Source organism: Bubalus kerabau, chromosome 4 (assembly GCF_029407905.1).
Source record: "Bubalus kerabau isolate K-KA32 ecotype Philippines breed swamp buffalo chromosome 4, PCC_UOA_SB_1v2, whole genome shotgun sequence".
NCBI lineage: Eukaryota > Metazoa > Chordata > Mammalia > Artiodactyla > Bovidae > Bubalus > Bubalus kerabau.
Genome location: NC_073627.1, coordinates 127,929,881 through 127,944,295, shown reverse-complemented (window position 1 = coordinate 127,944,295; position 14,415 = coordinate 127,929,881). Strand labels below are relative to the sequence as shown.

General features: G+C 36.7%; 1 protein-coding gene, 1 long non-coding RNA gene and 1 other non-coding gene across 4 annotated transcripts in view; 1 reads left to right on the top strand and 2 right to left on the bottom strand.

Annotated features, from left to right (window-relative positions):
* Positions 1-14,415, bottom strand: part of ZCCHC7 (zinc finger CCHC-type containing 7) — a 267,242-nt gene that overhangs the window by 91,112 nt on the left and 161,715 nt on the right. The window lies entirely within an intron of this gene.
* Positions 1-14,415, bottom strand: part of LOC129650262 (uncharacterized) — a 60,418-nt gene that overhangs the window by 21,587 nt on the left and 24,416 nt on the right. The window lies entirely within an intron of this gene.
* On the top strand, positions 9,440-9,546 carry LOC129651839 (U6 spliceosomal RNA). Its single transcript, XR_008714346.1, has one exon. It is a non-coding gene; the product is annotated as a U6 spliceosomal RNA (small nuclear RNA).

The following is a 14,415-nucleotide window of genomic DNA, read 5'->3' as shown; positions in this document are numbered from 1 at the left end:
AGACCAATACAATAACTACATTGAAATTTAAAACTTTTACATACCCAAAGACATACATCACTAACAAATGATGTATAGTTGGTAGTTTAGATAAAATTGTACCAGTACAAATTTATGAAGTTGACAGCTGCACTATGGTTACATAAGAGAAGATCTCCATTCTTAGAAAATATACACTGAAGTATTCAGAGGTAAAAGAAAAGACATGATGTATTTAACTTACGAAAGGTTCAGAATATACATATACACACAATACATAAATATATAGATACATAAACATATAGACAGTGTGATTAATAAAACAATTGGAGGAAAATATAAATAATTGAACCTGGATAATGGGTATAGAGGAATTCTTTGTATTATACTATTTTTGCAACTTTTTACAAATTAGAAATTACTTCCAAAGAAAAAGTGATGCTTTTTTTTTCCTAAAGACATCATTAAGAAAAATAAAAAGAAGCCCTAGACTGGGAGGAAATGTTAGATGTTAGTAATGCATATAGCTGACAAAGGGTTCATATCCAGAAAATATAAACATTTCTATAAATCATTAAGGGAAAAAAAAGACAACACATAGGAAAAAAGTTGGCAAAAGATAGAAACAGGCAATTAACAGAAGAAACATGGAAGAATGATGCAAGATCCAATAAACATATGAAATGATGCTCAGCCTCACTAATAATCAGAGAATCAGCAATCTAAACTATGAGATACAACCACAAAACAGAAAATTTTGACATCCCAAATATGACCAGGACAGAAGTGAAGAAGGACTCACATAATCATGCCTGTAGGGATTCTTTGCAAAATCTAGTAAAGCTGAAGACCACCCCATGACTCAGTAATTCTACTCCTAGCTACACACTTAGGAGTTCAGGGAGAAACTATTATGTGTACCAAGAGATATGTATAAGAATATCCATAACAACTTTATTGGTAACTGCAAAAATTTCAACAATCTAATTGTCCATCAATAACAAAATGGATGTATTAGTGGTACACTCGTATAACAGAATATTATACAGCAGTTAAAATGAGCTAGGGCCACATATATCAACATGAATGCATCTTAAGATTATAATGCTGACTAAAGAGTAGTTCAGAAGTATACTTATAGGATAGTGCCAATTACATCAAGTTTGAAAACATGCCAAGTAATATACAGGTTGCTCAGATGGTAAAGAATCTGCCTGCAATGCAGGAGACTCAGGTTTGATCCCTGGGTCAGGAAGATCCCTTGGAGAAGGAAATGGCAACCCACTCCAGTATTTTTGCTTGGAGAATCCCACGGACAGAGGAGCCTGGAGGGCTGCAGTCTACGGGGTTGCAAAGAGTTGGATACGACTGAGCAACTAACACACACACACACAAATATATAGTAAAAGTATGAAGAATGCATGGAGCAAAGATAAACTACATCATTAAAAAAGGTTTAAAAAACAAAAAGCAAGGAAGTGATTACTAGAAACATTAAAGTAATGAATATATGTATGGGGGAGGGAAGACGTAACGGTATGATATAGAAGGGACATGCTTCAGGGGTACTGTCAAAGTCCTATTTCTTAACCTGAGTGATGGCTACATAAATGTTCACTTCATACTTTTCTTTGCATGTTTTATGTATGTATTTAATAACTTTTACAAAGGATTTCCTCCCCACCTCCAAACTTACAGGAATGATGAAACTGAATTCAACATAGTTTGCACAGTAAGAGCAAATGATTGAGATAGGATTAAAAAGTCAAGTTGTTGGCTATCTGAAAATATAAACTGTGGTCAAATCACCAAACCTATCAGAAACTTAAGAAAGTAAAAGGTAAATAATGGGAATAAACTTTTAAATTTCTGTTTCTCCCTTAGAACTTCTGATACATGAGTTACATTAAAGGCCTCATTAAAGATTTTTTTTCCTACTGTATTATGCTTGTATGTGCTCTTTCTTACTCATTTACTATTTTGGACATTTTCCAGCATACAAATGTTGAGAAAACAGTATAAAGAAGCGCCATGGATGCAGATTCAATGATCTATTAAGTCATGGCCAATCTTATTTTATCTATTACCCTAACCAGTTCCCCTGCTTCCCTAATGAATTATTGTTAAGCAAATCCCAGACGTCATTTCATCTGTAAAAATTTCAGCATACTATCTCTAAAAGATAAGGTCCCTTTAAAACTTGCAAGCGAAGTGCAAGTGAATTCGCTCAGTCGTGTCTGACTCTTTGCGACCCCATGGACTGTAGCCTAGCAGGCTCCTCCGTCCATGGGATTTTCCAGGCAAGAGTGCTGGAGTGGGTTGCCATTACTTTTGCCAGGGGATCTTCCCAACCCAGGGATCGAACCTGAGTCTCCCCCATTGCAGGCAGACACTTTACTGTCTGAGCCACAGGGAAGCCTTTAAAACTTAACTGTAATACAATATCACACTTTAATTTTAATAATTTATTTAGCCTAATTATGATGCTGTGAAAGTGCTGCACTCAAAATGCCAGCAAATTTGGAAAACTCAGCAGTGGCCACAGGACTGGAAAAGGTCAGTTTTCATTCCGATCCCAAAGAAAGGCAATGCCAAAGAATGCTCAAACTACCGCACAATTGCACTCATCTCACACGCTAGTAAAGTAATGCTCAAAATTCTCCAAGCCAGGCTTCAGCAATATGTGAACCACGAACTTTGTGCCAAAGCCTTTGTGTGGATCACAATAAACTGTGGAAAATTCTGAAAGAGATGGGAATACCAGACCATCTGATCTGCCTCTTGAGAAATCTGTATGCAGGTCAGGAAGCAATAGTTAGAACTGGACATGGAACAACAGACTGGTTCCAAACAGGAAAAGGAGTACGTCAAGGCTGTATATTGTCACCCTGCTTATTTAACTTATATGCAGAGTACATCATGAGAAACACTGGACTGGAAGAAACACAAGCTGGAATCAAGACAGCCGGGAGAAATATCAATAACCTCAGATATGCAGATGACACCACCCTTATGGCAGAAAGTGAAGAGGAACTCAAAAGCCTCTTGATGAAAGTGAAAGTGGAGAGTGAAAAAGCTGGCTTAAAGCTCAACATTCAGAAAACAAAGACCATGGCATCCGGTCCCATCACTTCATGGGAAATAGATGGGGAAACAGTGGAAACAGTGGCAGACTTTATTTTGGGGGGCTCCAAAATCACTGCAGATGGTGACTGCAGCCATGAAATTAAAAGACACTTACTCCTTGGAAGGAAAGTTATGACCAACCTAGATAGCATATTCAAAAGAGACATTACTTTGCCAACAAAGGTTCGTCTAGTCAAGGCTATGGTTTTTTCCTGTGGTCATGTATGGATGTGAGAGTTGGACTGTGAAGAAGGCTGAGCGCCGAAGAATTGATGCTTTTGAACTATGGTGTTGGAGAAGACTCTTGAGAGTCCCTTGGACTGCAAGGAGATCCAACCAGTCCATTCTGAAGGAGATCAGCCCTGGGATTTCTTTGGAAGAAATTATGCTAAAGCTCAAACTCCAGTACTTTGGCCACCTCGTGCGAAGAGTTGACTCACTGGAAAAGACTGCTGCTGGGAGGGACTGCGGGCAGGAGGAGAAGGGGACGACAGAGGATGAGATGGCTGGATGGCATCACTGACTTGACGGACATGAGTATGGGTGAACTCCGGGAGTTGGTGATGGACAGGGAGGCCTTGTGTGCTGTGATTCACGAGGTCGCAAAGAGTCGGACACGACTGAGCGACTAAACTGAACTGAACTGAACTATCTAAAAGATTATTTCAACATGTACTTGATATAGAAAAACTACCAATGACATACTTCACAACCTTTTCTCATGCTGTCTTTAGACTAATGTTCCTAAAACGTTCCTTCTCAAGTGTTTCTTAGTACATGGTGCGCCCATATATGCAGTATACAAATCAGAAACCTGGATGTTGTTTTCCTTGTCTTCCTCTCCCTCAGCTTCCATATAGAATTCTTCACCAAGTTCTGTTAATTTTCATTTTTAAAACTGTATCAAATTGAATTCTTTCTCTCCAGTGCCACCTCACTAACCAAAGTTAGCAACATTTCATTCCTGGAATGCCTTCTGACCAAATTTCCATCCTACAGCTTAGAGACCTTTTTAAAATGCAAATCTGATCCCATAACCCCTGATTTACACACTTCAACAGTTTCCAAATGCTTTAAAAATAAAGATCAAGAACTTTAACATGGCCTACAATGTCTGCAATTTCTGATCTTACTTTTCCAGTCTCATCTCACACTTTGCCCTTGAGCCACACCGGCCCTTCTTCAGGGCAGCAAACAAACCATTATTTATGAGAGGGCCTTTGCACATGCTATTTCCTTCGCTCAAAACAATTTTCATACTACTATTTCAAATAACTGATTCTTACTCATCTTTTGTATTTCAGCCTAAATATTCACGAAACAGTTCCTTGGACCCCACACTTGGTTAGGATCTTCACTGCACATTCTCAGCACTGTTTTCTCTTTCTTCTATAACAGTTTGGCCATTTTGTATGCCCAATCTAGCACATAGTTAGTACACAACACATTTGCTTAAAAACCAACTAAACAGGGTACTAACAGTGATGCTCGGAGAAGGCAATGGCACCCCACTCCAGTACTCTTGCCTGGAAAATCCCATGGATGGAGGAGCCTGGTGGGCTACAGTCCATGGGGTCGCTAAAAGTCGGACACGACTGAGCGACTTCACTTTCACTTTTCACTTTCGTGCATTGGAGAAGGAAATGGCAACTCACTCCAGTGTTCTTGCCTGGAGAATCCCAGGGACAGGGGAGCCTGGTGGGCTGCCGTCTATGGGGTCGCGCAGAGTCGGACACGACTGAAGCGACTTAGCAGCAGCAATAGCAGCAACAGTGATGCTAGAGTTGACAACTATGAGTTTCATGAGAACAGGATTAACCCTTTGAAGTAGCAGAAATTCTGCTGGTTTTCTAATGGGAGGAGGACAGGGCTCAAGAGGGCATTTATGATTTTTGAAGTTTACTACTTTCTGTTTCTCTGCAAACAAAAACTTGGCAGATCTGGAACCTATGTATACCTAACCCTATTGACCAGGTAGAGAAATACGGTTTATCAGTAAGCTTTCATTATTTTGTAATAGTAGCCTGTTAGTTCTGAGAGCACTTTATAGAGATGCTAAGAGTTTTTAAAAAATATTCACAAAGAGTTTGCTGTGCTAAGCCCTGTGGGGAACAAAAAGTCTAAAACACACTTTCTGCTCTGAGGAACTTACAATCAAGTTGGGGCACAAATAGCACACATGAAATGATAATGACAAAACCAACACATGAAGAAAAGTAAATGAATGATACTACCTTACAGGACAAGTTAACAAGGTTGAAAGAAGGAAAGACATGGGTTAATAGTGATCAGAGAGGAAATCTTCATCCTCAAGAAGAAAGTCAATGAAACCATTTTTTGAAATGAGATGATGTCCCTCTCCAACCAAGATCTTACCTTCTATTAATTACAAATTTTATTTTCCAATAAATTCCTATCATATCTTCTGAGTAACAAATGGGAAAATTTCCACTACCTTTGTTATAGAAAACAAAATGATAGATAACTCTTTGATGACCAGAAAGCAGTAAAGTCAAATACACTTCCTGTATCATAATTTGATTTCTCAGGAACACAATTACATATTCCTAGAGTTCTCAGGATATTTTAAAAAAATATGTACTGATTTTTAAGATTTCCTTTTCTTGATATTAAAAATTTTTGTGTGAAATAAAGGTATAAATATCTTATTTGTATGCTTCCAAGAAGGACATTATTGTGTCCCATAGCATTCCTGCCAAAGAACTACAGCTGAAATTACAACATGAGCAAACATAAGACAAACCTGAACTGAAAGACATTTTACAAAATAACTGGCTGGTACTCTTAAAAGTGGCAAGTTTATTAAACAAAGAATAAAACTTGCCAGACTAAAGAAGACCATAAAGTTACAATAACTAAATATAACCCTGGATTCTGGATTCATCCAGGCTTGGAAAAAGAATGGCAGTTATAGAATTAATGACATTTAAATAAAATCTGATATTATCTCAGTATACAGTATTATATCACTGTTAATTTTCTGATTATGTGAACTGAGTACTATGGAGGTAAATAAGACATCAGCAAATTGGGAAGCTGGGTGAAAGGTATAAAGGAATTTTTGGTTTAAGTCCAATGTATTTAAAAACAAAAAGTTTAAAAATTACATTATATATATATATATATATATATATATATATATAAATAAATAATACACACACATACACACAGCAGCCCACCAAAATGTAAAGATGTTGGGCTGGATGTTTAGAAATGGAATGTAAGCACATGAGAGAAAGAAGGTGGTCATGGACTCCCTATTTCCCAATGCCAGATTACTGTTCTCAGGTTTTCGAAGGAGGATTTTCTCCTCTCTTTAGTGAGAACTGTAAACATCTGCAGAATATGTGTTTGGTTAGTTATTCTTTTTTATTCCAGGTTGAGATTTGGCGGCCATGTCAGAATACTCAATGGTTCCTTTGGCTAATGGTATCATTGAAAATGTTGTATGTAGATGTGCTAAGGTTTAGAACTATCTTTCTTCCCAAAGAAAGGGTTCCCGAATGCAAGAATACATAGATCTTTATTAGTTCACACACTCTAATCTAAGCTGAAAGATCTTTCTGTCTCAACAAGGTATATGTTGCTCTACAAATATTTATATAAATTACAAGGCAATGATACATTCTAGAGCCTTGGTGGACTATGAATTTTGCTTTGGATGCAAGATAATGGCACCAATTATTTCTATTATGATACCTAAGCAGCACAGAGGGCAAAATCCACCTTTAGAAAATGCACACATTGGTTAGCAGTTTTATTTCATTTCATGTAATAGGAAAGATAATCTACCCATATCATACTCAAAGTTTTCTAATTCTATTATTTGGAATCTACAAATTCTCTTTTTAAGATCGTGAATTTAAGTTGCTCAACGTTAATCATAATTTGGGGAATATAGTTTCTAATATATGCCATACCTAAGAACTGTTCATCTGTGGTTTTGTATTTTTTCTATCAATCTATAATTAAACTTACAAAAACACTCTGATTTCCCCTCATTATAATAAAGTACATTCTGATATGTAATCCCTGCCCCCTCCAAAAAATCTTCTTAAATATAAAGAAACTTCACATATTAAGCATTTGGGAAGATCATTCCTATTTTCTTGGATGAATCATATAAATGAAATAGGTTGAATCTTTTCAGTTTAAAAAAAGGAATTAAGGTATTATTTTTTATCATACTGCTGTAGAAAGCAACAGTTTCTACTCTTTTCTTCTTAAGTCTCACTTTCAAGATATCAAAGTGACGAGATTTGGGAGGGGGTGAGAGAAAGACAGGCATCCCAGAAAGGGAGATTGATTTGAAGATAAGCAAAGAGGTAGAGAAATATGGAAGAAACAGTTTGGCTCATGGAAAAGTGCTCTGGCATATAGATTGGAAAAACAGACTAGAGCCAAATCACTGAGAGGCTTAAATTCTAGGCTGAACAGGTTATATTTAATTTCTAGGCAATGGGGAGCCACTGAAAGTCTTTGAAACAAGAAAGCCATGATGATTTCTCTACCATAGGAAGGTCAGTCCAATAGCAATGTGGAAAGAACTTAAAAGTAGCAAAGTGACAGATTATCATTGTAATAGTCTACCACAGCAATACCATGGGGAAGGTAAAAGATGCAGGGCATTATCTAAGTAGAATTCGTAGGATTTGGCCTTTTCCAGAGAAACATATACAAGACTTGAATAACACCATTTCACTAAAAATAACTCAAAATTAGACAACAATAAGTAAAAACATACCTAGAAACAACTAAGGTGAATTGAATTGGGGGTCGGGGGAATGGGAAACATTCTTTTGGGATCTTTGGCAATGTCTTCTACTCTGATCTTAAGAAGTAAATAATTTAGTCCTGTGAAGTAGTCACATGATTCAAACTGAACACTTTACCTACCTTTTTAAAACTGAGGGCATGAAAAGCAGAAGCCAAATAAAAGAAGATTCAGTCTCATATAGTTAAAAAAAAAAAAAAAAAGAAGTGTCATATGTTTCTTAATTCTGTCTGCTGAAAGGCTCCTTTCTCAAGGGTATCACCTAGGGAAAAGATTCATAATTGCTAAATGGATAGCTGCAATTCTTTACCAGGAGGAAGAACATCTGTTTTCTCTCCTGATGGGATACAGGTTTCCTAGGCTACCAAATTTATCCTATTCCTATACCTTACACTGCCATACACAATTCAGAAATACGAACTCAAATGTGGGAATACACAAATCAAAGCTTATTTTGTTACAACTTAACAAACATTAGAAGAGCCTGATTTTGTACTTTAAATATGTCTTTTAACACCCTTTTTCACATGCAATTTCTTCTTCTCTGATGAGAGTTCAAGACTAACTGTCATGGAGAGGTCTAAAGAAAACAGCAGGTTTTCCTAAGGGATCCTAAGCATCAGCAAGCATAGATTAAAAAAAAAATTTTAAGTACATTTTTAGTTTTACAAGTAATACCATTTTATATTTGTGTGCCACTTAACAGTTACAAAATGCTTTTAATATTCCAACTTTCATAAGCATCCATTAAGGAGATTAGTATTTTCTATTTTTTCTATTTTATACAAGAAACTGAACAAGTTTGTCACAAAAGCAGTAAGTGAAACAGCAGGGGCTCAAAATCAGGTGTTGAAACATTTAAATGATTTCACCATTGAAGACAAATAGGAATTTTATAAGGTTTGAGATTTTTAGTATCAACTAAAGAATCCTGGGCTCACATTTTTCCATGGTCACCAAGCTCATGTCAGGTCTTAACCACATATAAAGTGAAAGTCGCTCAGTTGTGTCTGACTCTGCGACTCCATGGACTATACAGTCCATTGAATTCTCCAGGCCAGAGTACTGGAGTGGGTAGCCTTTTCCTTCTCCAGGGGATCTTCCCAACCCAGGGATAGAACCCAGGTCTCCTGCATTGCAGGCATATTCTTTATCATCTGAGCCACCAGTGAAGCCCTAACTATGTATAAATCTTTACTAAGACAACACAATGAACTATGGAATGAGGTTCGTGACATTGTACAGGAGTCAGGGATCAAGACCATCCCCATGGAAAAGAAATGCAGAAAAGCAAAATGGCTGTCTGGGGAGGCCTTACAAATAGCTGTGAAAAGAAGAGAAGTGAAAAGCAAAGGAGAAAAGGAAAGATATAAGCATCTGAATGCAGAGTTCCAAAGAATAGCAAGAAGAGATAAGAAAGCCTTCCTCAGCGATCAATGCAAAGAAATAGAGGAAAACAACAGAATGGGAAAGACTAGAGATCTCTTCAAGAAAATGAGAGATACCAAGGGAACATTTCATGCAAAGATGGGCTCGATAGTGCTCGCTTCGGCAGCACATATACTAAAATTGGAACGATACAGAGAAGATTAGCATGGCCCCTGCGCAAGGATGACACGCAAATTCGTGAAGCGTTCCATATTTTTATTTTCACTTTTATAACCTATTACTTTGCCAAAAAAAAAAAAAGACCCTATTTTTTTTTCTTCAGCAAACTTCATGTATATATTTTTTATAATTTTTTGACCTTGTTTTTTTTTTCCTTCTTCTTTTCTTTAACATTGTATTTTTGAAATTCCAAACTCTACTCTAGATTTTTAATTTTAGCTTTTTGGTATTTGTTATCAATTTTGTACCTATAGTTTTTTTTTTTTTATAATTTTTGCAACTTTTTTTTTTCCCTCTGTTTCTTTCTCTTTTTCTTTTATATAACACTGTATATCTGAAATTCCAAACTCTACTCTAGATTTTTAATTTATGCTTTTTGGTATTTGATATCAATTTTGTATCTGTATTTTCTTTATAATTTTTGCGACTTTGTTTCTGTTTGTTTTTTGTTTCTGTCTTTCTTTTTCTTCTTCTTTTTTTTAACATTGTATTTTTGAAATTCCAAACTCTACTCTAGATTTTTAACTTTTGCTTTTTGGTTATTGTTATCAATTTTGTACCTATATTTTCTTTATAATTTTCACAACCTTGTTTGTTTTTGTTTGTTCGTTTTTCTCTCTTTCTTTTCCTTCTTCTTTTCTTTAACATCGTATTTTTGAAATTCCAAATTCTACTCTAGATTTTTAATTTTTGCTTTTATGTATTTGTTACCAATTTTGTACCTTTAAGAACCCAATCTTCAGTACCCATTTTTCACTAGGGAGCGAGATTACTGGCTTGACTGCTCTCTCTCCCTTTGGACTCTCCTTTTTCTCCACCAGGTCGCCTGTGTCTCCTCCCTAACCCCTCTCTACTCTACCCAACTCTGTGAATTTCTGTGTGTTCCAGACGGTGGAGAACACTTAGGGAACTGATTACTGGCTGGATCTGTCTCCCTCCTTTTCATTCCCCCCTTTTATCCTTCTGGCCACCTCTGTCTCCTTCCTCCTTCTTCTCTTCTCTGTATAATTCCGTGAACATCTCTGAACGGTCCAGTTGTGGAGTGCACATAAGGAAGTGATTACTGGCTAGCACACTCTCTCCACTATTGATTCCACCTCATCTCATTCGGGTCACCTCTAACTCCCTCCTCCCTCTTTTCTTCTCCATGTAACGCTGTGAACCTCTCTGGGTGAACCTCACGGTAGAGAAACTTTTCATCTTTAACGTAGATGTTTTATCAATGGTGCTGTATAGAAGGAGAAGTTTTGAAACTACTGTAAAAATAAGACCAATAATTGGAAGCAGGAGGCTTAAGTCCAAACCCTGACTCCAGGGAACTCCTGACTCCAAGGAACATTAATTGACAGGAGCTCATCAAACGCCTCCATACTGACACTGAAACCAAGCACCACACAAGGGCCAACAAGTTCCAGGGAAAGACATACCAAGCAAATTCTCCAGCAACAAAGGAACACAGCCCTGAGCTTCAAGATACAGGCTGCCCAAAGTCACCCCAAAACCATAGACAACTCATAACTCATTAATGGACATTCCATTGCACTTCGGAGAGAAGAAATACAGCTCCACCCACCAGAACACCGACACAAGCTTCCCTAACCAGGAAACCTTAACAAGCCACCTGTACAAACCCACACACAGCGAGGAAACGCCACAATAAAGAGAACTCCACAAACTGCCAGAATACAGAAAGGACACCCCAAACTCAGCAATTTAAACAAGATGAAGAGACAGAGGAATACCCAGCAGATAAAGGAACAGGATAAATGCCCACCAAACCAAACAAAAGAGGAAGAGATACGGAATCTACCTGATAAAGAATTCCAAATAATGATAGTGAAATTGATCCAAAATCTTGAAATCAATATGGAATCACAGATAAATAGCCTGGAGACAAGGATTGAGAAGATGCAAGAAAGGTTTAACAAGGACCTAGAAGAAATAAAAAAGAGTCAATATATAATGAATAATGCAATAAGTGAAATTAAAAACACTCTGGAGGCAACAAATAGTAGACTAACAGAGGCAGAAGATAGGATTAGTGAATTAGAAGATAGAATGGTAGAAATAAATGAATCAGAGAGGATAAAAGAAAAACAAATTAAAAGAAATGAGGACAATCTCAGAGACCTCCAGGACAATATTAAACGCTACAACATTCGAATCATAGGGGTCCCAGAAGAAGAAGACAAAAAGAAAGACCATGAGAAAATACTTGAGGAGTTAATAGTTGAAAACCTCCCTAAAATGGGGAAGGAAATAATCACCCAAGTCCAAGAAACCCAGAGAGTCCCAAACAGGATAAACCCAAGGCGAAACACCCCAAGACACATATTAATCAAATTAGCAAAGATCAAACACAAAGAACAAATATTAAAAGCAGCAAGGGAAAAACAACAAATAACACACAAGGGAATTCCCATAAGCATAACAGCTGATCTTTCAATAGAAACTCTTCAGGCCAGGAGAGAATGGCAAGACATACTTAAAATGATGAAAGAAAATAACCTACAGCCCAGATTATTGTACCCAGCAAGGATCTCATTCAAATATGAAGGAGAAATCAAAAGCTTTTCAGACAAGCAAAAGCTGAGAGAATTCTGCACCACCAAACTAGCTTTCCAACAAATACTAAAGGATATTCTCTAGACAGGAAACACAAAAACAGTGTATAAATTCAAACCCAAAACAATAAAGTAAATGGCAACGGGATCATACTTATCAGTAATTACCTTAAACGTAAATGGGTTGAATGCCCCAACCAAAAGACAAAGACTGGCTGGATGGATACAAAAACAGGACCCCTATATATGTTGTCTACAAGAGACCCACCTCAAAACAGGGGACACATACAGACTGAAAGTGAAGGGCTGGAAAAAGATTTTCCATGCAAATAGGGACCAAAAGAAAGCAGGAGTAGCAATACTCATATCAGATAAAATAGACTTTAAAACAAAGGCTGTGAAAAGAGACAAAGATGGTCACTACATAATGATCAAAGGATCAATCCAAGAAGAAGATATAACAATTATAAATATATATGCACCCAACATGGGAGCACCGCAGTATGTAAGACAAATGCTAACAAGTATGAAAGGAGAAATTAACAATAACACAATAATAGTGGGAGACTTTAATATCCCACTCACACCTATGGATAGATCAACTAAACAGAAAATTAACAAGGAAACACAAACTTTAAATGATACAATAGACCAGTTAGACCTAATTGATATCTATAGGACATTTCATCCTAAAACAATGAATTTCACCTTTTTCTCAAGTGCACATGGAACCTTCTCCAGGACAGATCACATCCTGGGCCATAAAGCTAGCCTTGGTAAATTCAAAAAAATAGAAATCATTCCAAGCATCTTTTCTGACCACAATGCAGTAAGATTAGATCTCAATTACAGGAGAAAAACTATTAAAAATTCCAACATATGGAGGCTGAACAACACGCTGCTGAATAACCAACAAATCACAGAAGAAATCAAAAAAGAAATCAAAATTTGCATAGAAATGAATGAAAATGAAAACACAACAACCCAAAACCTGTGGGACACTGTAAAAGCAGTCCTAAGGGGAAAGTTCATAGCAATACAGGCATACCTCAAGAAACAAGAAAAAAGTCAAATAAATAACCTAACTCTACACCTAAAGCAACTAGAAAAGGAAGAAATGAAGAACCCCAGGGTTAGTAGAAGGAAAGAAATCTTAAAAATTAGAGCAGAAATAAATGCAAAAGAAACAAAAGAGACCATAGCAAAAATCAACAAAGCCAAAAGCTGGTTCTTTGAAAGGATAAATAAAATGGACAAACCATTAGCCAGACTCATCACGAAACAAAGGGAGAAAAATCAAATCAATAAAATTAGAAATGAAAATGGAGAGATCACAACAGACAACATAGAAATACAAAGGATCATAAGAGACTACTATCAACAATTATATGCCAATAAAATGGACAACGTGGAAGAAATGGGCAAATTCTTAGAAAAGTACAACTTTCCAAAACTGGACCAGGAAGAAACAGAAAATCTTAACAGACCCATCACAAGCATGGAAATTGAAACTGTAATCAAAAATCTTCCAGCAAACAAAAGCCCAGGTCCAGATGGCTTCACAGCTGAATTCTACCAAAAATTTAGAGAAGAGCTAACACCTATCCTGCTCAAACTCTTCCAGAAAACTGCAGAGGAAGGTAAACTTCCAAACTCATTCTATGAGGCCACCATCACCCTAATACCAAAACCTGACAAAGATCCCACAAAAAAAGAAAACTACAGGCCAATATCACTGATGAACATAGATGCAAAAATCCTTAACAAAATTCCAGCAATCAGAATCCAACAACACATTAAAAAGATCATACACCATGACCAAGTGGGCTTTATCCCAGGGATGCAAGGATTCTTCAATATCCGCAAATCAATCAATGTAATACACCACATTAACAAATTGAAAAATAAAAACCATATGACTATCTCAATAGATGCAGAGAAAGCCTTTGACAAAATTCAACATCCATTTATGATAAAAACTCTCCAGAAAGCAGGAATAGAAGGAACATACCTCAACGTAATAAAAGCTATATATGACAAACCCACAGCAAACATTATCCTCAAGGGTGAAAAATTGAAAGCATTTCCTCTAAAGTCAGGAACAAGACAAGGGTGCCCACTTTCACCATTACAATTCAACATAGTTTTGGAAGTTTTGGCCACAGCAATCAGAGCAGAAAAAGAAATAAAAGGAATCCAAATTGGAAAAGAAGAAGTAAAATTCTCACTATTTGCAGATGACATGACCCTCTACATAGAAAACCCTAAAGACTCCACCAGAAAATTACTACAGCTAATCAATGAATATAGTAAAGTTGCAGGATATAAAATCGACACACAGAA